This window comes from Anarrhichthys ocellatus, unplaced genomic scaffold, assembly GCF_004355925.1.
Source record: "Anarrhichthys ocellatus isolate YVR2014 unplaced genomic scaffold, GSC_Weel_1.0 scaffold17, whole genome shotgun sequence".
Taxonomy (NCBI): Eukaryota; Metazoa; Chordata; class Actinopteri; order Perciformes; family Anarhichadidae; genus Anarrhichthys; species Anarrhichthys ocellatus.
Genome location: NW_022280047.1, coordinates 1725560 through 1747620, shown reverse-complemented (window position 1 = coordinate 1747620; position 22061 = coordinate 1725560). Strand labels below are relative to the sequence as shown.

The 22061-nt window shown below is 41.1% G+C and overlaps 1 protein-coding gene across 1 annotated transcript in view; it reads left to right on the top strand.

Moving 5' to 3' along the window:
* Positions 1 to 1203: 1203 nt before the first annotated feature.
* gpat2 (glycerol-3-phosphate acyltransferase 2, mitochondrial) overlaps positions 1204 to 22061 on the top strand; it is a 122350-nt gene continuing 101492 nt past the window's right edge. The window contains exons 1-2 of the mRNA XM_031856517.1: positions 1204 to 1268; positions 8051 to 8109. The gene's annotated coding sequence lies outside the window, so the exon portion shown is untranslated. The remainder of the gene's footprint in view (positions 1269 to 8050; positions 8110 to 22061) is intronic.

Below are 22061 nucleotides of genomic sequence, written 5' to 3'. Positions count from 1 at the left end.
CTAAACTTCCAGTTCTTTGTTTTTGCATTGTTTTGTCTCTACAGCTTCTGCACTCCAATATTTGAGATCAGTCAACAGTCTGCGAGTCTCTTATCCGTCTGGTTCTACTCTCCAAACTACAGTTTATCTGCCTTTCTTGAAGTGTTTTGCTGTGGGTTCATGAGCTGATTGTAGCCAGGTGTGCTGGTAGGTGGGGTCCAGGTTAAGTGGCAAGATGGGAACAAGACACTTACGCACACAGATAGGCGAACCGGGGACATGGAAAACACAGGACGAGAGGGGGGACAGCGAAACACAAGGGAGAGACAGTGGCACGGACGTGGCCACGACACAGCCAGGTCACAGAGAGGGCCTAACTCCACTCAAACACGAGATCCTCACATCTGGGTCCTTTAAAAGTCAGGGTGGGACCTGAGATGGACTGCACTGATAGGACAAGCCGTTTCAAGCGAACCACTGCAAACGACAGGAAACAGATACATAATAAAATATATTAATAGCCATAATAATGCTTTGACATGCCTTAAATAACAGATTATAACCCTTTCTTTACAGTTTATACTACATGGTGATCTGCAATAATTATACTTCCATTGAAAATAAAAGGATCCAGTGTTGCCGGGCTGTGTCCAAATTACATATATGACTATACAAGTATTAAACGGATCTATGTTTTGCAGGCTTTATAAATGTGTTATACAATCATGTTAATTATGCAGAATATTTTTTTAATAGTAGCTATGGCTATCTAAATAATTGCAGAAGTATTCTCCTCTTTTAATAACTATTCTTTGTCTGCAAATTCATTGACAATACGGTTATTATTTTGAAAAAAAAAATCCTGCAAAGTTGAAAGCTCTGGAAATAGTAAGAGGTGGAAATGTTGGGAAGCTGACCTTAAATTGGGATGTTTAGTCAAACTACTATTATCTTAGCTTCAGTGCTAGTCACTGTGGATGAGTGGCATCTCAGTTATTAAAGGTTAAATTGCTGTTAGGTGATACCATACAAGATTAAATATAAAAAACATTCATTTATAAATATTTATTCAAAAGTAATTTAAAATATGATCAATAGACATGAATACATTAAGGTAGATTATACAACGCCTCAACTTCACGTGGCACAAATCAGTAATATTATGACACTTCCGGCGCACGAGTTTTGTTTGTATTAGGAGACGTAATTTGAGAAACGGGTACAAAACAACAAGAAAAATAACGTTTTAAGTGCAGCGGACGGAATATCGAACCATCTTCAAAGCTGTAGTAAGTGTTTCTGGGGTTTTGAATGTGTGCCAAGGATTCCGAAAATAGACGATGTAACTAGTTGAACGAGGGGCATAAACTGTTGCTAACACCTGGGTTGGTTCAGCACAGGTGCAAGGGAGGCAGACCGGGAGCGCACGAGGAGACAGGTGAACGGATGTCAGTAGATGTTTGCTTACCGGGCAGTTGATATTTAATAAGTTAGTAAACCTGTCCCTGATCTGTAACTGTAGGGGTAGGGTTAAAAATGTCCACGGGCTTTTGTGTTTATTTGGAATGGTAATGCTAGCACTACACAGCTAACGTTAATCAGCATGCTAAAACGTTAGCTCACTGTAGAAGTTGAAAGTACAAACTTCGGTACGACCTTCCTACTTTTGGCTATGCTAACGTTAGACATGCTGACACCACAGTATATTTAGTTATTTGACTTTTGGCATTTTTATTCATTCGACAACATGACTTGTGTGTCTTGAAAAGCTGTGGCTCTGCTAAATTTCTAAACTAGCTAAAACTAATGGCACATACTACGGTTAACGTTAGCTTATGGCTAAAAGCTAGCACATCCCTATCAAGGCCACTTGTTAGCTGTTGTTTGTACACCCAGGTTGTACCACACGTGGATTCATGTTTTAGCAATGGCTGCTTTGTGCCAGTGATTTCGCCCTCCAAATACAGGTAAGGTCTTAAAATATATTCTTGGTGCCCTTAGAAGATGTATTCACTTCAGATCTTGTCTGCTTTGCAGTATTTACACTTGTTGGTTATGCAGGGGGAAACTAATTATGCACATCTTAAGGCTGCTGACTGCTGAACTATAAATCTTTGTGTCTCTGCCTTCAGTGAGAACAAAAGGCTATTCTTATGTAGGCAGCTCTTTGTTAAGTTGAAATGCCATGTAAGACTCCAGAAAGACATAAATCATCTTTTGTTTTAAACATTTAGGTTAAATTAGTACTTAAAAAGACAGCAAAAAGGCAATAAAAAGCAAAGTACAATATCGGTAGGAGCTTTTGCTTTCCTTTTTGTACAATAATAAATGCCAATAGTTGGCTATGATTACTACATATCTCATATCTCAATGCTGATAATGTGAAAGTCAGTGTAGTGTTTTGAGATGCAAATTTTTTCACAGCAGACATTTTGACCTGTAATGGCTCAGTGCCATTAATTGTCCCAGTAAAGCCACGTTCATACCATTTGACTTTCAAAGTTGTCAAATCGCTGTATCTTCCCGCTGTCTTGAAATCGGTAGAGATGCACTAACTGCAATTTTCTTGGCCGATTCTGTTTTTTTTTTTCTGACCTGCAGATTACAATATTTTCCGTTAACAATTTTTTCCGAAGAACTATGATTGACAGCCAAGCTCCAGGCTAACTTCCCGAAGTCGGTGTTAATTGCCAAAAATTCAAAATGTTATCTATTACTTTGTTCTTCAATAGTGGTTATTTGCAGAAACACATTGTTAAATCAATGTTGTATTTTAATTTGAATCCTTACTTTGTTTGAAAAACTTAATTCCTTCTGTAATATCTATTTTTTTATTGCTGTGTAAACATCTCCTTCAAACAACTGTATTTATTCAAGTTGCTCCCAAGCAGGACTGTGCTAGGGAGAGACCCTGTGCCGTCAGCAGATGAGCTGGTCACTGCGATTACTCTGAGCAGCATGCACAATTGGAATCAATTATAAGTGTCTTAACTTAGATGTTCCTTCACAGCTTATTTTTAAACTGCAGTTGGGACAAATTGTGAGCTTTATGTTGTCTTCATATGACGTAAATCTATCATGCGCTGGCGGCACATGAGATGAATATTGGAAATATGAAACTACTCGGCCGTTTACTGGGGATGATCAGCTGAAAACTGTCAGGTTTTGATAAGCAGCCGATTGAGCGGCGCATCTCTAATATAAAGGGGGAAAAATAATGACACCAAGTTTGAGGAGAGTATGACAGCCTGGATTGTCATCATCGCACCACTCGCACTCAAGCTAACTCCCCCTGATAGAGTTAAAGCTAACTCCCCCCTATAGAGCTATTTTAAAGCTAATGCTTGATAAAACTGCCCGGCTACATTGATTCATCACAGAAGCAGGGGGGGTGCAGACGGAAGATCGTGAGTTGTCCATCAAAACAGACACAAATCTGCCAGAGTTTTTGGAATACTTCATGTAATTAGTCAGAGAAAGTCTAAAACTTGGGCAATATCTGATTCGGGTCTGTGCCTGACAATCATTTTTTTTATTAATTAATCTAACGACTAATTTATCGATTATTCTAAAGATAATACTTTTTTTTTTACTGCTTGATTAATGTAACGATTAACTTTCAATTTATTATTTTTTTTCAAAAATATACAAATGTAACATGCATTTATGTATTTCTTCTCATCCGATTAATCAAAGTCCTAATTGACAGATTAATCGATTATCAAAATAGATGTTTACGATTACAGCATGATTAGTTGTTATTTCCCCACAGTGGACACAGATGTCTTCCATGGGAGGTAGTGATTAATAATTGACAGACAGACAGTATCAGCATACGTTACGTGTTCCAAGTCTTTTATTGTGTGCACACAGCAATGAATACAGAAGCCTATAGTAGCGTTTCCCCTACCATTGCATCGTTCGCTTCAGCTTTATTCATTTAAAATCGGGCAATGCGGCCCCTTCCTGCAGGGTTGTGTGGATTTGTTTATTTCTGCTTCAGACCGTAATCGGCGGGAAATAATCAGGAAATAACATTTTATTTCTGGGATTCACTGCTCTGTTCTCGCTAACTCCGCTCCGAGGAGGGGCCAACTTTGAATGCTGTCTTTACAGACACCAACCGACTAAATGCTGCATATTATACCTTTTAAGCGGCCTATCAAAGAAAACCTTGGTGCTATTTTGGAGATGTACTAATTAACTTTAAGTGTTGTCTGCTTTGTACATTTTACACCTGTTGGTATGGCGGGAATAACAGATTGCTGTCTGTGACATTGCTGGATGTTTCATTGATGTTTTGAATCAGATGACTCGTGAGAATTTCCCCCTGGTGCTTTTACAACCCATCTGCTGCTGATCACCGCCTGTGGGGCTTTTGCAGATTCAATATGTTTGCCATTATGGGTTCAGACATTTTTTCGCAATGGACATTTTGGGCATCGACAATTTCATCTGCCCGACAACTACACATGATTTTGCTGGCTAGGGTAAACCCTGTTTGGAGGCCTTGAAGAAGCCTTGTACGTGGCATCAACACTGACATCAGCGTTTCTCCTACATGGGGCCATCTGTGTCAGTTTTATCGTGGCTGACACACAATCATAAATACTGAAAATTTCATTATGAATCCTTAAATCAAATCATACAACTGCAGATGAGGAGAAGGCAGAAAAGTAGATATTCATAAGTGTTTCAGCTCTGTTCAGACTGAATTATTTAATACATACATCACCAGAAATAGGGTCAAGTAGTTGAGTCGTACTTCGCGTACACTACACTGATTGTTCTAGTCAGTATTTTAACCAGTGTCAAGACACAGCAGGTGGCTTGTAATAGAGAGAACATATCCTCAAGCCTAAAAGACAAAGAAAGAAAGCCTTCATGCTGGATGAAAAGCTTACTGGTAGCTGCAATTGCAACTGCTGCTATTGCATTCCACGGAAGTAAAATTGCATGCAGCACTGATGAAATCCAATAACAGGAATGCACAAACACTCAGAGCAAAGCACATGGTGTCTCTTTGGACATGATCTTAATTATCAGAGCACCAACGACATCGGTGGCTGTAATAAATATTGTGCAGCGGAGGAAAAAACTGCCCCCTGCACAAAAGTGTGCTCCGAATGGCATTAAATATGAATTCATGCAATACTTGGATCAAACTAATTACTATAGATGTATGGTTTATTTAAATGCCCTATTCCTCCCTGCACTGAGTCTCGGTGCATTTAGGCTGTCACAACCCTCTGCTGTGAACTGATGAACAATCGATCGTTTCTCGGAAGCGTCCGAGTCAGGTATCCGGGAAGTTAGGACATCACTTTCATTTGGGACTCGACTGATGTTCATCAGGCCAAAAATATCTCAGCACACCTACAGACATGTGGGCGTACAGAGCTTTGCAAATACTACAAGCTGACTACTGCAGACACAGTTTACCTGGGGTTATTACTGAGTAATTATCATTATGTTATTATGATGGCATAAACTATTTACTTCAGGTATAGACGACATAGAAATGAGTTAATTCTGATTTGAAATAGGTTAATGGAAGAGGTGAGCGTATATTTCATGTAAGTCACTGTCCTGCTGGGCTGTTTTGCTGCCATGTGCATGGTCTGTAATGTCTGTAATGTCTATAATGCAATGATACTGTCATTTTATTTCCCTCCTATTTACTTCCTGTGAGCAGAATTACTGTGAGTATACATCCTCGAGATAAGCGTCCTCTTTGATGGGTGGTGCCGCTGCTTTGAGATGTTTTTTTCTTCTTTTTTTTTTATGTTGACATACGACAGCGTCCAGTGTATGCATACTTTGCAAACATGCCGAGTATGATCAGATCAGATAAATTATTGGTCTCACAGAAAGGAAATAATAACAGGAAGGGGTTTGTACACATCTCATATTTCTAGATAGTTTTAAATACGCTTGTGTGGTTTATTGCAGAGTTGCATAACGTGGGAGTCTGCAGTCTTTAAGAACATTTAAGTAGCTTGTCAATAGCAATCCAATGATCAGAGGTCCCAGTGTATTGACTGCAAATGATCCCTTGGGCAACCGTCAGTGTAAAATTGATAGTTGCATGGACAAACTGATGCAGAGTCTAATTTAATAAACCATGCAACTTTAACTGTTTAAAGTGTGAAAGACAGGACATGTGCTGTGCACAAGCATAGTTTAGTCCATCTATGGATATTGTATAATCTGAATTTGAGCATTTTCATAACTTCTCTCACAACACAGCACAAGCCTGTTTTAAGGAGCACACGTCTCCACTGATTGATTCAACAAAACTAAGTCACAATACAGCAGGCCTACGCTGATTAACATTATGTTTTTCCCCCAAAAAATATGTCTACACAACAGTTTGCTGAGTGATAACTGATGCTGTGACAGAGGAGCCCACTGCTCTGTGTTCAATGTTACCAACAGGGATTCAGAGCTTAGACTGTCTGGTGTTATATTGCAGTTCAAAATGTAAAACGCATATTTACGTAGGAAGATACTAGTTGATTACCCCAGCAGACTTATTAGGAGTTTTCTACAATTTATGAATACATTTTACATTAATAAATCGGCGGTGCCATCGGCAATCATGTTCTCAGTCGTTGATGGTTGATATTGAAAAATTTTAAATATACCTCTTTTCTCAATGAGATTGAGCACCAGCGTGGGAAAAACAGTTTGATTGCTTTATTTCTTTTGTAATGTCAGTGAAAGCGGCGCTTTGAGCTGAATTCCTGTCGCTGGCTTTGAAAGTGCTGTAATGGACGAGGAGCGGCTGATTCCTGAAGTTATCTATAAGACAGCTCGTCATTTCATCTGGCTGGAGTAGCCTTATTATTTTCCCCTTCCAGTTTGAATGCATTTGTATTCGTTCTCCCGGTTTTAGCATTGTAAACGATGTTGATATTTAATGCCGCAAGCGCTAAGAATAACTGTATAGAAACAGCCAATCTTCTCGCTGATGGTCTCGTTGACTTATGTAGGTCATATAGAGGCATCTGTATAAAATTGATAATGTTTCATTGCCATTTTAAAAGTTCCTCACAGCAACTTTAAGTAACCAAATGTAACGGGGATGCTTTAAGGAATCAAAATGAATCAGTAACGGGTTATATTCCACTTGCAAGATTTGTTTTTTGACAAGAACTTTTTTTTATTTTTTTTTATTTTTATTTTTTTTATTAATAAAAACACCCACCTGATGTGTGGGTTGAGGTTTGGCAGAAAAAGGATGAAATGGCGTAAAATGAGAGCAATTGAAAGCACAACTGAGGCCTAATACAATGTTTTTGAAGCTCTGAAAGGATCAGAGATATTGTGTCATTTCACCCTCTGATGGAGAGGAGGGAAGCCTGTATCTGTGTCATGTTGATACACCAGCTAATACACATCTCAAGTGCCCGCATATGTGGGTGAGTGTGTAGCAACTGTTGGCAGTTAAATGGATTGACTCTATTAAAGTAAAAAGCAATGTCCATCCAGCGCTGGTTTTCCAAAAGAGTGTGACGGAGCACATCAGCGAGCGCGGACGCGTACCGCACGCCAGATAGAAAGCAGTTCACAGCAATCAAATGAGCTCTGAGTCAGAGGTTTTCTCTCCCTCACATCTCGTCCCTCTCCTCTCTCATTTGTCTTTGCTCGCGGCACTGATGTCTTCCCATTACCTCTGATTTGGCTTGTCTGGTTGTGAATACCTAATCACGCTGAAGATGCCCCACTTTCGTTCCTTGAAGGCTTCATTCTTATCCCTCTCCTCTCGTGGGAGATGTGGACAGTTCATACAGGCGTGAAAAAAGCCCTCGCGTGTCCTGACCTTTCTGTGCTCGCCCACCCACACGGACACACATCTGCCGAAGTTTTGTAGAATATGAAATATGAATGGATCTCTTTACGCCCACAAGAGCAGAACTATAAGTACCCAAACACCCTTATTTTTTGATAATCATTGATTTGCGTCTTTTTGGATATCCCCTCCTTTTACTCCGATTGGTCTTAAATGCTCCGATATTGTGCACCGAGACGACTGCAGGCTCCCTAACATGTCCTTTTGTTTCTTTAGAGGCAGCGCTGAATGTTCAGACACCAGTCAGACAAAGCCTGCTGCTGCTTCAGAATAAGGTAGGACGAACATTCCTCTTCCAAAATGCAGAAAGAGCCCATCCCCGATACTTTGTAATCCTCACCAGTGGGTGTACTGGGGGGTTGGTGGGGGGGGGGGGTCTCTGCTGCCCTCAGGGTCCGTCTTAAGGCCTTGGTCGTGGAAAATGGACTGAATAAGTCATTTAGTTGCTGTGTTACAAGAAACCATAGCAACAGTGTACTGTCATCACTATCGTAGTTTTTCTTGTCGTGGGGGGAAAAAAAACGTTCGTTGAATATTGAGTGTGGTCTGTTGAGAGTTTGTGTGTGAAAATCAAAAGGGGTGATAGCTTAGATATTTTACTATAGATGAGTTATCGCCATACATAAATGATAACTCTTCATGTCGTGCTCCTCTATGACGCTGATCATATACACGTTGGCCGTCTGAACTCTGGAGTTCTTTGTAGCACATTCAGGATCTCTCTCTTTGTTCACACAACTGCACTATAAACCGTGAACAGGAAATATGACCACAGCCCTAGTTTTCATATTAAAAAAAAAAGACCCAGCTAACTGGGCTATAGCCTATTTGATTTGCACGTGTACTTTGATGTCACGTGTCGTAGTGTCCCTGAGCAAGACACTGAACCCCCGGCTCCCCGGGCGCCTGTCATTGGCAGCCCACTGCTCCCTATATACAGGGATGGGTCAAATGCAGAAGTCAAATTTCGTGTATGTGTATATGTATGTGACAATAAAAAGGATTTCTATTCTATGTGCTGTGTCTTGTGAGTGCCAAGGGAACTGAAGCAGTAATTCATGGTATCTGGTGGGCGATGATTGCATCTGTCTCCCTCTACATGAGTGCTCTTGATGGAATCGTGTTAGTTAGTCCATACATGTTCAACTGGATGTGTGTGTGTGTGTGTGTGCGCGCTTGTTTGTGAGTGTTATAGCTGCAAGTGTTCTCAAAACTCAGTTTGTGTCTTTCATTTCTAAATTTCTTTTCATTTATGTAACTTTTGCCTCATAACGTCACTGACATAGACATTTTGTTTGCGTCTGTGGGTGGGGGATGCTGTCGTGCTCTGTAATTCATGCAGGACCCATGAACAACTTAATCACGGGAAGACAATCAGCACCTGTTGCGTGGGATTAAAAAGAATTGAGCCCCTGATGGTGTTAACTAAGACAACACAACTGTTAATCTTACGGCTGCAGCTGATTATTATTTTCATCAGTTGATTAACTGTTTAGTCTGTAAAACATTGTCAGAAAATAGTGTAAAATGCCTGTCAAAGCTTCCCAGAATCCGAAGGGACGTTTATAGATTCCTTGTTTGTCTGACTAACAGCCTAAACCCCAAGAATACAATTATAATCACTTCATTTTCTATTGATTGACTTATTGATTATTGTCATGGGACTATATAGTGTTGTTAAGATTGGCTGTAAAAGGTACAGGCAGCACTGTCGTTGTACAATACATACAGTGACGATTCCTGGGCCCATAACATGAATGTTATTAACATTTATTGATAACTGATGGTCAGGTTTTGAAAGGGAATATGCAGAACGTGGTTAGGTTCTTTTGACAAAGGTGTGTCTGAGTGACTTACGGTTGCAATGACAGGAGGAATAAATACAGTACATGATGCGTTGGTGTAGCACCCATTAGGAGGTACGGTAGGTAAACATACACGATCTCTATGTTTCTACATTTTTGGATTAGAGCCTGGCACAGAAATATCGGTATCTGCGCTTGTGTTGGGCAATAACGGACAAGAAATTGCAGTGAAAAATGTGTTTGAATATTTATATTTTGCCAAATTTAAAAAACAGTGTTGCCATTACATAGTTTGTCCACCATAGAAAACTTACAAGTGTCTATTTATTTAGCTGAACTAAAAGGCCCCATTCGGTACATATTTAGTTTATTAAAAAAAAAGAATACAAGTCGATGCATACTTCTGATACATTTTTACTCTCAAGCATTGATATCCTTAATGAGCTTCAACAGTACCGGTTCAAAAATAATAGTAATAAAACTAATTTCTAACCTCTTTTGTATTACAAAATTTGAATCAGCAACATTGAAGACCATTACAGCAACCTATCCAGTAACTTAAAGTCTGTGAGTGAGAATGTAGGACATCTGTTTTAATGACCACTTAAAAAAACCCATTATGTCTCAGTCCTAAGTGAAGCCTTCACTAAGCTTATTTTAGTCTCTGCTAACTCAAAGAGCTGATTGTACCTCTGTCTGTATTTGTGCGGTGCAGTCAACTGACCCCCCCCCCCCTTCCTGAGGTGTCACTGACTGCAGAACCACAGGAACAGGCTTGAAGGAGAATTAGCCCTTTTTTTTTTTATTTATACATTATCTCCTCGAGCGCATGCTCTCGCACAAAGCCGGTATTCTGTCTAAGCTACTCATCGTCACACTTTTGCTCACCAGAAGACAGTGGGTGAGCATCTATAAGTATGTCTTTATCTTCAGACCCCTAACCACCACTTCCACCACGTGCCATGATCCACCCCTCTGACTCGCAACACTTGTAAACAACTGTTCATCTCAAACTGTGCTAGTGGTAGAATGTTTCCCCTCGAATGTCACCTACCCCGGTTTCTTATTGCATTGGGACACGTGGAGTGTAAGGGCTCGTATGAAGAAGAGAAATGCAAAAAACAGTTATCAGTGGTGATATGCGTTAATAGACTGAGCATCCATGTTATTGATTGAAGGGTGAATTAAGCTCGCGAATGGATCCCGACAGATGAATCGGCTGTATCGGCCGTTAATAGCGCATCTCAGATGCATCGGCATCGTTGTAGATGCTGGCCAATAATAACGTGGGCTTGTAGCACAGAAATACCTGAGAAATGTTTGTGGTAGTTACATAGTTTGTCCACCAGAGAGCACTGCCAAGTTTATTTTTTTTAACTATAATTTGTCAAACAAAACTTTCAAGCTGCACCTACAAATGAAAAATAGGGCTTAGGTGGAAGTGAATTTAGGTCCACTTTCTGCCCCTGTTAAGCACTTTGTGACTTATGTCCGTAAAAAGCGCTTTATAAATAAATCTTACTTACTTACACTGTTCTGCTGTCAGGACGGAACAGCAGACCAGAGAGGACGCGGTGGAGACCTGCACACTCATATTCCACTATTATTTCCAATATCACAATATTCCGAATTTGATATGGCTCATGTAAACTTCATATTCCGTTTGGATATTCTGAATCAGGCCTTATTCCGAATGGGTCATTTTCCGATGACGACATGTGGGATATGCTGATATTATTTGGGTTTTTCCTGTTTACGACCAGCTCAGTGCATTGTACACAAACCAACTTGCCTATAGTTTGCAAAGCTGGAGTAGAGATGCATGCCCAAAAGAAAAGCCCACATTGCTGGTGGAAGAAGAAACACAGCTGCATCTAATCATTATGAAGGAATTGTATATCAACAGGTTTTGGGATATGCACAAATATCAAAACGACGGCCTTTTAGAGAAGGTGGTTGAAGGAATGAAAGAGGGAGGCTGTGTTTGCACGGTTGAAAGAAATGTAATATTTTGAAGCAAAATTGCACAAGTGGCTCCTGTCGTTCAACTTTTCCATATGTTGACGTGATAAACGACTTGTTGGGGGGATTCACTGGCCCCGGTGATGAGGATGTGGCGTTTAGTGGAAATATGCATTTTCATTAGCCATGTAAACAGCTTATTATGAATATTGTACTTTTTTGCAATAAGTGCAATAACCAGTAGATTTGGTGCATGTAAACGTAGTCGGTGAAGTGAAGGTAACTGTTACTCGTGTTGATGACAACTCGTCACTCACTCGCATGCACCAAATATTCCGTTTTTTGCCCTTATTTTGAAAAATACAATATTCCTATTAAGCTGTTTATGTGGCTAATGAAGATAAATATTCCTGTTTACAGCTGTGCATTTTCTGATAAACATAAAACTGCCCCATGCTGCATCTTGATCACCGGTGTCAGTGAACGCCATTCTCGGCTGTGTTTGACGGGTGGACACGCTAACATGTTGTTTATAATGTCTATATATGGAGAAGTTGATGGGCAGGAGCTGCCACCAGCGGCGAAACACAGCCTCCCTTTTCCTTCCATCACCACTTTCTTGAAAAGGTCGTTGTTGTGATATGTTCCCATATCCCAAAACCTGTTCATATCCAAGTCCTTCATACTGTTACAAACAAGTGCAAGATATTTAGTTAAGTTGCCTCTTAGCGAAGACTCTGAATACTTTAGGTGCCCTCTGGTAAGCAGTGTCCCAGTGTATGTGTCCGGGATTTTATTGTGAAGGGTCCAACGGGAGGAGTGAAGCAGTGATGCGCTGTGTTTGACAAGGTTGGAGTAATAAAGTTGCTGCCGTCTGGTGCACTACAGAGCCTCCCTGTTATTATTTTAGTCACCTTCATAAAGTATAGGTGCAACGTAACCCTCGGCTAAAGAAGCTAAAAGCTTAGCTTAGTTTGCCACAAATCTTAAAACTTGGCAAATTTTTGTAAACCGAGAAGACAGGACGAATGATACTGACGGATGTCTGTGCAAATCACAATTTTCCTTTTATCCATAAAGTCTGCAGCAATACATTTTTCTCAGCGACACAGGTGTAGGTAGACAGTCGGCTCTCATGAGCCGAGAGTGCATTTCAGAGGAGCGAAATCTGTAGTGCGTCAAGGACTCGCTGACGTCAATTCACTTCCACACCGGTGACCTCCGTGGACCGTACTCCTTTGTGGCGCTTTGTTTGTGCATTGTTTCTGCCACTTCACGGCGTAGTGCCTGCAGCACCATCACAGCTGTGTGGTTTGGAGAGGCTTGTGGAGTGTTTATTTGTTTCAATATCCCGGCAGGAGTCTGCTTTTTAATAGTGCACGAGTGGCTTCATACCTCAACCGAATCAACACTCTAGTGGTGTTTTTGTAATGTCTCCCATTCTACCTCGCCGTTTTCATTTTCAATTTCGCTGTCCTCTTCTTACGCCGCTCGTCTCCCTTTTATTAATTTGTCTCCTTTTCTTCTCCCTCTGTTCTTCAGTTTCTGTGGCAGTCATCTCAACACTACGCTGCACCGCTTGGGAGCCAGAGTGCATTTGTTAGAATGTTTACACATATCCCTGATAAATTGCTTGGCTTGATCCCGGAGAGCAGGCCTGCTATTAGAACGGTTTATCTGATTTGGTGCTGGGGGAAGCAAATTTGCCATTATTTTTATGTGATTAAAAAGGATTCCCATGGGTCGGCTTTTCATTACTCAGTGTTCCCAAATCTCAAGGGCTGTTGGGTTGTAATTTGCTATCTTCTTTTTCTTGTTTGGATGTAACTTTGCACCCATGCAGTTTCACAATTAAGATTTATTTTTCTGCAACATGCATTTGTAAGATATATACGTGTGTGTGTGTGTGTGTGTGTGTGTGTGTATATATATATATATAGATATACAGGATATTTCAACCACTAGGGGGACCCAGGGCAGTGGTTGTACATCTTCAAACTAGAGGTGCACCGATTGTATTTTTCTTGGCCAATTACTATTTACGTTTTTTTTTTGTAGTCTGACCGAGGGCTGGGCGGTATACCGGTTTTAATTTCCCGTATGATATGAATTTTTCATATACCGTCATATAGCCAACAACTTCTGTCGCTTTTCAACAGGCAGCAAAATATGTTGTTCGCCGCTGAGAGCGCTACGGTCGGAGCTAGTTGTCATAAATGTATTGAGAGGGAACCCTAGTCATGGTCATAACTTTATAACAACAATTAACAACCCACAACTAACGCTCTTTAACAGGGCAAAACACCACGACACAACAGTTTGTGACACATGTACAATTATTAGTGTTAAAAATTGTTTATATTTATAAAATTTCACAGCTGAACTGCATGCTGGGTACAGCTCGCTAACAACAGTCTGCTAACAGCTGGGAGAGGCTCTGTCGCTCCAGTAACGTTACATTAAAGAACAGAAAAAGAGCGATGCAGGATGAACAAAGACTGAACAACAAATGGTATTTTGGTTAGACACATATGCAACGCTGATTACCGTGTAATATGTATGGTATTTGTTATAAATATGCGTTGGTACATAGAGGGTGATAAGAAGCTGTACATGGAGGGGCTTTAGGACCCAGGGGAATGTAGGTGAAGGAAACAGGAAGTGACTGAACGGAAGACACCCCACACAAACAGCTGTTCGCAGCTCGCTGGTCGGTAAATTAATCCTCAATTAATTAATGCTTTAACGCGGGAAAAAAAATACCGTGATATACCGTGAAACCGCCAGAATCTTACAAAATACCGTGATATGCATTTTTGGTCATACCGCCCAGCCCTAGTCTGACCGGTCTATTCCAATTTTTGCCGATTCCGAACTATAATTGACTGCGAGGCTCCACACTAACCTTTTTTTTTTTTTTTGCCCCATGTCCTGAAAAATACTATCGTTATTGTCATCTACAGGGGTTAGTTGCATAAATCACTAAATTCAAATGTTTAGGAAATAGAAGATTGTATTTTTATTTATGTGCTTGTTTTGATAAAAAAAATAAATCTTAGCATTAGAAGTTTTAATTCTGTATTATAAGCTGCTTAGTGTTAAGAAGCTAAACAGCTCATAATTCCCTCCTATTAATATCTAACAATTAATTAATTCATTCCATTATCCAAACCGCTTATCCTATTCAGGGTCGCTGGAGCCGATCCCAGCTGACATTGGGGCGAAGGCAGGGTACACCCTGGACAGGTCGCCAGTTTATCGCAGGGCACATATAGAGACAGACAAACATTCACGCTCACATTCACACCTACGGGCAAATTCGAGTCTCCAAATAACTTAAGCTGCATGTCTTTGGAGTGTGGGAGGAAGCCGGAGAACCTTGAGGGAACCCACGCTGCCACGGGGAGAACGTGCAAACTCCACACAGAAGGACCACCCGGGATTGGGGATCGAACCCGGGTACCTCTTGCTGTGAGTTGACAGTGCTAGCCACTACACCACCGTGCAGCCTAAATTAATTCATGAATAAATCAATTAATTAATCGGATGAATTAAGAAAATAGTCGTTGGATGCAGCCCTAATATATTGGCGCTGATACTGCTGACAAAGACATTCATGTCAAATAAATAAAGTGCTCCCGTCCTCTGCAGTTCTCACATAAACATTGTAAAGGAGACCTTTACCTAGATTACCTTCAGTTGTAGCTAAGCTGGTCGATACAAGTAATATTTAGATTTCTTTGCCCTCACATAATCCCGTGATCCAGTTGTTCTTTTGCTTACATTCTTTCGCAGTCAATCATCCACCAAAGCATTGTTTTGTTGCTCTCACATTGCCATGTAGTTATTATGGTGGCGAGGGGGGGGCTTTCTGTATTCCCATGACATTAATCAGCTGCTGCACAGGGCTCTCAACTTTGTGTTTGTGTGTGCATGCTTGAGTGGAGACGGTGCACTAATGGCATTGTGCTAAGTGTCATGTCCAACTCTGTTTTCCGTCTCCGTTAGGTTGACAGCTCCTTTTTTCAGTCTGGTGTCTTGCTTTGCTCTAATCACGCTACTGTAGGGTGAAAGGTGAAGTTCCCAGCACTAGGGAAGCAGACCTGAAGGAATTACTGAGAGCATGTGGATATAGTGCAGAAAATTACAAAAGATAAAACGCTATGTCTTTCAAGTCAATGTCAGTATGAGGGGTGAATCACAAGTTTCATCAGGATATGCTACTGTATTTATTCTTTGGACAACGCGTCCTGGAGTGATGCAGAGTTTGTAATAATAAAATATGCTCCGCGGCAAGCAAACATTTATGATACTTTCATGTTTTGTTCAGCACATGAACACCACTCTTTATTGTTTTTGAAGGGTGTATGCAAATGGAAGTAAGTAAAAAGCTAACTAACTACACCGTGGTTGCATGAGCGCGAGAAAACACAAGTAGGCTGTGAAAGCGGACTAGTCGACGAGATGTTTAGAAGTCTTTTTTTAGCCACCATTAACCTTGTTTAAATCACGTAAAAACCTTCAAAATTCATGAGCGGGGTATTATCTCTGAAGCTTGTGTTGACCACAGACCTTGTGTCAGGCATTGAACCAAAAACCCATCGACTTTGAGACGAGGGAACCAGAAGTGCTCATTTCCGGGTTTTAGGACAAATTCCTGCAGCACTCTATTGTTCCAACTGGAACCAGAACCTTCTAGAGAGATAACGTATCACTTCTGACCTGTGAACACCTGGGGGTCCCTGAGGAATAGCTGGAGGAGAGGGTTGAGTTGGGTAGAAGGCATGCTGCCACCATGAAAAGGACCCTGGATAAGCAGGGGAAAATAAATGGCTGGATGAGTTGGCCAGTCTATTTGTTCCAAAGCCAGTGCTGGCAGGTTCAGAATGCTTATCATTGTCTTCTTTCAATGAGGAAGCACAGCAGAAAAAACACAGAGCAAACAAGGCCGTCGCTTATCTGTTTGCCTTTGTGTAGCATCATTATGCTTTCTAGCAATTATTTCCAGCAGCTTTTCCTCCTGTTTACATCAACATAGAAGGACAGTCTTGTCGGAGGGGATTCAAAACCGGACAGGTGACAAATTTAAAGAAAATCTTGCTTCTATACAGGACACTAAGCGGTCTGCCAGCCCACTGACAGAGTTTTTGAGAAGGCACATGAGGAAAAAGAGTGAAAAGGGTTATTATTGCTAATATGAATAATACCAACCTGCATATTTATTTATTGAGCAACGAATAGATTGTTGTTGGCTCAAACAAACCCCTGATTATAATTTCTAAAATATATTTCTGTGTGCTCTACGTCTGCCATTGCTCGCTCAGGAAAGAGGCACAAAGTTACCGTCATATCTGAGGAGCACCGGAGTGCAAAATGAGTCTCTTGCCACACATTTATAGCCGCGACAATATTGCTTTTACAAGCGACAGGGGCTCGCGCTGATTCACGGGGTACTAAAACATTTTGAATGAATTAAAGTCAGTGGCGTCATTCTGAATCGCACAGCACATCCGAATGCTATTAAATCACGGAAATAGTTTTCATGACATCAACGCCAACTTTCATACCCGATTTTGATCACCAGCTATGTCTCAGTTTACAAATCATTACCTTCCTAGAAGCTCACAAGTGGCACATGTTGTCATTTGATTTGATTAGAAAAGAACAGATTGCTGTAATGTCATTGATGCATCAGTGCGAAGAAAAACGTTAAAAAGCAGTCGAGAAAAATGTAAATTGTGTTTCGTGTTGCTGTCATACTGAGTACGTCATTGTCCCATTCAACACTGATGCATGTAATTTCATGGAAATTGGGCTTTTTGTTAGTCCCAGAGAAAGAAAACTATCTTTCATTCAAATTAACACACACACACACACACACGCGCTTGTCTTTCTTTACTTGTAAGGATCCTTTTCGACATTATGCATGTCCTAGCCCCTAACCGTAAAGAGGACACACAATCGCACAGATTCTTGTCGGCATAGCATATTAATACAGGGAGCGTATTAATACAGGGGATTTCTGCAGCCACATTCTCCTCCTCTTCCATTTTCTGTGACGTCGACTCCAGATCTGCTCTCACCCAGGTGTGCTGCATGTTGCGTCCCACTCTATCATAATTTATAGGCGTGTGGCCGATTGTATTTCTCATTTGCACAACATAACGGCCCCTAAACGCCATATAAGGGCAGATGATGTGCCAGTTGCAAATACTCTGGCACATGCCCAAGAATGGGAGAGATGCCACCAAAAAAGGCTGTAAGAAGAAGAACTTCAGCGGTAGTGAGATGGAGGTACTGTTAAATACACTTTAACAAAGTAAACATGTGATTTTACAGAGCGTCGGCGCTGGTGTTGCAAGGAAATCAAAAGGTGTTTAAGAGCAGTAAATGAGCCGTTGAAAAGCTGAACACACTGTCATCCAAGGTTTTTATAGTCTTTATTGGGATCGCTAATAGTATTTATTTTGGCCACGCAATTTATGTACTCCTCAAATTGAAATGTTTCCTTGTGTTGGACAATGTGTTGATTGTGAAAACAAGATGTGTTTTCCCCTTATCTAAATAAGAAAACATTGGTAAATCTCAGAAATCAATGGGTACAATCAAATTAAGAACAAATCATGGATATACCACATAAGAGGAATTTAGTTCTTATATTGCTTCAAGGTCCATTGTGTGTAGGGCTGCATAATACAAGGGAAACATGTAAAATGTGATAACGTTGAATATTGCCACCAGAGCGGTGGTTGTTCTCCATAAGTTACTTGCCAACGACAACATTTACTCGCATTTGGTGACCGGCGAGTGCTAATTCCGGACTCGTAACACGCGCTGTGTGCTTGTTGGTTTAAGTTTGGGCAGGATCTTACTGATTTCAGCAGCATCAGTGAGAGCGATGAGCACAGCAAAGGTTCTGGACGTACACTGCATGTGCTGAAGAGGCGGAAAGGCGGTGTGCTTTCCCCCAGTAAGATATAGTTTTTCCAATTACTCGCCGTTGTCTTTTCTTTCTCGCTCTCTTCCCCTTGCACTGCGGTGATTAAATTGGCTGAGAAATGTAATATCAGAAGTTTTAGTTAATTCGATTCTTTTGAGACCGAGGCTGCTGGCTAAAACTACTTTCTTTCAAATAGCAAATTGATGATTGTTTTTGGCGTTTTTCATCCCAGTATTTTTTTTTTTTTTTTAAGGCTAATAGAGGAGGCATGGTGCAGCATGAACAGCCCAAGGTAGCATCTAATAGTACTGTTTGTGTTTCATCCTTTATTTCTGCATTAAGCAGCGATCATGAAGTCTTTTGAGGGCAGCTTAATCATAATACGCACAGGATAATGAATTTTCCTTTCTCTTATTAAATTCCGCCAGATTGATATTCAAGGTACTATTAAATATGCATGAGCACTTCTCAGTCGCTTTAGTAGTATAATTTAACTAGAATTTTAGGAATATTCCTGCTTTATCTGCAGAGAAACGAGTGTGAAAGAAGGTGTTGGTAGTGTGGGATGCTGGGACGATTGTGAAACCGGTGTGTTTCTCAGATTAACGTACGGACGGAGCCGGGGAGAAGAGAAGCTGACACAGCACTGATTTAGTGCGGATAGAAAAGCGGCGTGGAGAGAATCAGCCCGGACAGACGGGTGAGGGGAGGGGGGAGTAAATCAGAGCTCCAGAGGACTGGGAAATTGCACCGCCTCAGAGGCTCCGAGAGCCGGGATGGAGGGATGCTGATTGATTGAGGAATGACTAGTCTGTTGTTTATCACTGGAGTTAAGATGGTGTTAAGTAGCCTTATGTTGCGGTGAGAGAGAAGTATGAGACAGGCAGAGGAGGGATGGGGCGGGTGGATGAGAGGGAAAATAATTACAGCGCGGTGGAGGTTGGCAGCTTAGGGGTTTTTTAAAGTGAGAGGCACGTACTTTAGAGAATATTGACAATATGAAGTCATAAGTGAGAGTTATGGGTAGAGGGCGATTACTGGGTACAAAGAGAGAAATCTTTGAGAAATGAATACATCTTTGCCTTGTGGAAATTAAGCCATTGATTTAACTCTCTCAATAATCCATATTGCAAACAATTCTTTTGTCTCTACTTTGTTGTAACCAGGAGCAATATGTTTTTTTTTTTTTTTATCCCTTGGTGGATTGCAGAAGAGGGACGCTTGTTTTGTTTCGCCTGTGTGGGAACCCTCTGGAGATTTATTACACAACGCGCCGCACTCCCCCGTGCGATTTAGAATAAAGACGATGTGAGAAAGGGGCCCGTGTTTTTGAAATGCTGCATCCAGCAGGCATGTTTGTATGGCCCTGCAACCGCCGATAAAATGGCACACTGTGTTAGTAAAGAAGTTGGGTATGGATTGCTTCCATGGCCGTCTCATGCAAAACTGCCAACCGGGGAGCCCGACAGGAAATATAGCCTCGTAGTTTTCAATAAGTAAACTCTAGAGCTGCACTAGCATCACAGGGTAAATATGTTGTAAGCAATCTGACCCCCCTGTCGAGCTTAAATTGTGCTCTAAACAACATTCAACTGCGTGTATGCAAATGTTCATCTCCATAAGCCGACAACAGAAAGGTGTGCCGAGTTCAATCTTCCCTTCACTGGAGCATTGACTGTATACCTTATGTTCACACGGTCATGAATACATTATAGGAAGAGGGTTACTGACATAGAACATCCCAGAAAGTCAGAGTGACTATTTATACAGATATGAGCCGGAGTAGAAAATCCACCAACAGCATCACCTGGATCTGACTAATATTTACACTGTCAACATCCTCCTCACCACAAAGTCCATGCACTCTAGAAAGCCTTACGGACGGATCATAAAGATCATAAAGCTGCTAGAGGCACCTTCCGATTGGTAGTTTCTTTACTTTTTCTCTGGCCAGGTTATATGTTACCAGCGCTGTTTGTCTGTAAGAATTTGACCCATTGATGGTCTAAGGACTAATGAGGTCTGTACAAGTAATTGGCAGATTTGTTTTGGATTCTTTCACTGTCGACCGTCTAAAATTCTTCACACAACTACTTCCATCACATTTTGTGTGAACAAGCGAGTGTGATACCACGAAGGCCTTTGAGGTGAGACAAACATTGTAATTTAAGGGATAATCACGCTTCGCCCGCCTTGAGTGTGTCTGTGCCCCCCCCACTACCACCACCACCACCACACACACTTATTCTGTTGAGTCTATTACATTTTGAAGCCTCTCGAAGTCTAAATCCATTTCTCCTTATCGGTTGATTCTATCTCATACATCCTTTTCAGCGAATGAGTGTACAGAGTGTTAAAAAAAAAAATAGACACTTAGTTTGAGGGTGTGCCAGTCAATAACTGCAGATAAATCTTGTCTCCACAAATGACTGTCAGAAATGTAATGGAATTGGTCGTGTGATCCATTTCCAGCCCTCTGAGAGGCTTCAGCCTTGTGATCGCCAAGATAACATCTCACTCTCGTCTCCGCAGAATACCAATGTCATACTCGCCCTCGTCTCTGACTGCAGCACTTCCACACGGAATCAATTGAGCGGCAAAACTTTCTCTGTTGCCGCTTGAGAGAAAATTGCGAGTTAGGCGAGTAATATGTTGCAGTGTGTTAGAAAACCTGGAAGGGAAGACGAAAGTCCTGAAATTCGTCTGAATAATCCCAAAGGTTTTCCTCTTTGTGAGTTTTCTAATGAAACAGGTGTTCCTCTTATCCTGCTGATATGAGAGCTGGGAAATGGCTTCACTCCCGCCTCATTTACATTCATATGAAACAAAGAGTCGTAAAAAGTAACCAGCCTTTTCATTACACTTCCAGTAATTTGACTTGGAACAATGTGGTTTCCTTATCCGCGGCGGTGCAGATTTAATCTTCTTTGACCTGCTGAGGGCGATAATTCAACAACTGACTGATCGTGATTAAAGGTCACAAGTGTAGTCATTACAGCGCACAGGTTTAAGCTGCCGTTTGGGGATCAGTCAGAAAGCCAATTTGGTGAGTGTGCGTTCATATGAATGCTCACAGGTGTGGGTGTTTTTGTGCGAAAAGCACCGCAGCTAATTCATCATGTCAGGATGCACTCTTGAGGTTTGTTTTGAGGTTCAGAGCGTCTCGTGGAAATGTTAAGTTCTCTGAGGGTGTTTCATGGAAGAGACGGCAATGTAATGAATGTTAAAAAAAACCAACCTGTTCAATATGCGATCGCGGAGCAGCTAAATGACATGACAAGGATGTTTGCACGTTGTCACAATAACGAGACACACTTTCCAGCTTGTTTCCGTTGACTGTCACAGCATGCGATAGAAACATTTTGTCACACCGTATAGAGCTCTTCAAATGCTGATACATGTCATATGTCAACATTCAATGTATATATGTGTGTGTGTGTGTGTGTGTGTGTGTGTGTGTGTGTGTGTGTGTGTGTGTGTGTGTGTATATATATATATATACACACACACACACACACAC